Raw genomic sequence first — 2413 nt, 5'->3', positions numbered from 1 at the left:
AATACTTTTCAAAGATAAAACTAGAGAATCATCAAAGCATTATCGCCCGTGTGATAACGTATCGACTTATTCAGAATTTTGCAGCGAAAAACATATAACTAAACTTTGGAATTGAAATATAATAGATAACAAAGTAACTTTAAAACCAAACAACAATGTCAATGTTAACTCCAAACCGAACTTAAATATAATATATCTACTATAAAACAATAAATAATCAACATGCTAAGCTCTCTATTCTTGAAACCCCATGATGCATCATGATCTGCACACCTGTAGATGTTAATGCACTAGAGAAACTGCTCACCAAAAATGGGTCATCACAGGATCAATAAGGCAAAGCCATGATCAACACGTAAAAATAAAGCACGTAGTTATCAAAGTTGAGTACTACATAATAATAAATAAACATTCCTAACATGATACTAATAAATAGTAAGCAGGGATAATTAACAACATAACGATATGGAGCATAACTTTTACTGAACTAAAATTTAACAACCTTTCTATTACTTTAATGGAATAGTCATTGGACCGAGTTGTCTAACTAAAAACCAGCCTTCGCCTAGGAATACGAAATACAGGCGCGACTCTGTATTTCAAATGACCTACGATATTGAGGAACCTTTTAAATAAAAATAAAAATGGTGATCAATCCGATTCTCAGAAAAAGCCATGGCAAGCTCACCATGTACCCCAACTTCTGATTGTCCAACTTCAGACGTGCACCAATCTAAAGTTTATTACTATTCAACTTTCACTTTACATGATTTACCAATTATTACTTCTTATGACACACAAGCAACACAGATAAAATTTAATCAAATATCCACAATTTTATTTCTTTTATCTTAGGATTAAATAAGTGATCATACAACTTACAACCCAAGATTAATTCCTTCTTTAATTCAATCCTTCTTATTTGATGAAGTTAGCCAACAACCAACTTACCTTTCAAAGACATAAATTATTAACTTACCAAATAAGGTCCACAGTCCTCATAGAGTAGTAAAAATAATAATATAAGGGCACACATGATTCAATCATGATCCAACAAATAAATATATTAATTCTCCCATGTGAATTAATAAATAAAGTCCCCAACCAACATGCTTGCATCAATATTCCATACAAACATTATATCAATCTCATAATTAAATCTCATACTTAACATGTTCGCACACAGTCACAAAACATGTAAAATCCAACATAATAGGCAGCAATCATATATGAACTCACAAAGTTCCTATACATGATATACATAAATTTCCTTCCTAAAATCATGAAAATACATCAAACAACACATAGGTATGTACGTACGTTGTGCAGACAAATTGATATACTACTTCAACAACTTTAGAAGTCGCCTACAGAGAAATCTCCGCCTAAAACAACTAATAGAATTTATAATCAATACTCCAAATAAATTCCAGCAACTTTAAAATACTTTAAATCCCCTTTAAAAATATTTAAAAGTTATTTTCATCATTAAAACTTTAATTACTTATACCCCCTAGCATAGTACTATTATACTAGTCATTAAAATCCACAAAACTCCATTAATAACAACCTTTCTAAAATTCCAACAACTTATAATTTAGTAAAACTCCCTTAAAACATAGTTAAACATGCTTAAATTCATAAGCTTCATCAATTTCATGGTTTATAACATGCTACTATGATTTTTCAGTCTTTAACACCCTAAAAATCCATGCTTTGATAATTAAAATTCCAATTTAAACATAATAATCAAATCTGAATTTTTATTCTTTCAATACATAATTTATAATATTATATATTCATCATTAAAATAGTAAATTAAAGCTTCTAATCATAATTAGTACTAAAAAAAACATAAAAACATAATCTTTAATCAAAACTTGAGGAAGAAGAAGAGTAATCAAAGCATGCCTTAACAAATATATTAATTTCCTTAATTCCTTTAAAATCACTAGTAGAAAAAACCTCAAATGCCACATTACAAATGCTTTGGTTGTTTAAACAACCCGAGCATTTGTTAACCTTCCAAAAAAAATGAAGATTTAAAATTCAGAAATGCTTGGGTTTGTTAAAACAACCCGATCATTTGACTACTTTAACTAAAACTTTTTTCTCTATCCTCTTTGGTCTTTCCCATATTTGTTCATTAGAATCCTTACCCCTCTTTCGCTCTCCTCTTTTACGTCTCTTCTCACTCAACCTCCCTCCTCCCTCCTCCCTCCTCCCTCCTTAAATGTCTTCCAACTCTCTCACCTCTTCCTCGTCGAGCATGCCGGCAACACCAATACAACCCCCATTTCTTCCCTCATTCTCTCTCCTTGTCCTTCTCCTTATCATCACCATTGTTTTAATGCTAAAACCTCAAATTCGTTTGCAGAAGCTCTGATTTCGACTCAATCTCCCATTTCGAGGT

Source organism: Beta vulgaris, chromosome 6 (assembly GCF_026745355.1).
Source record: "Beta vulgaris subsp. vulgaris cultivar EL10 chromosome 6, EL10.2, whole genome shotgun sequence".
Taxonomy (NCBI): Eukaryota; Viridiplantae; Streptophyta; class Magnoliopsida; order Caryophyllales; family Amaranthaceae; genus Beta; species Beta vulgaris.
Note: the sequence above shows the minus strand (reverse complement) of the source record.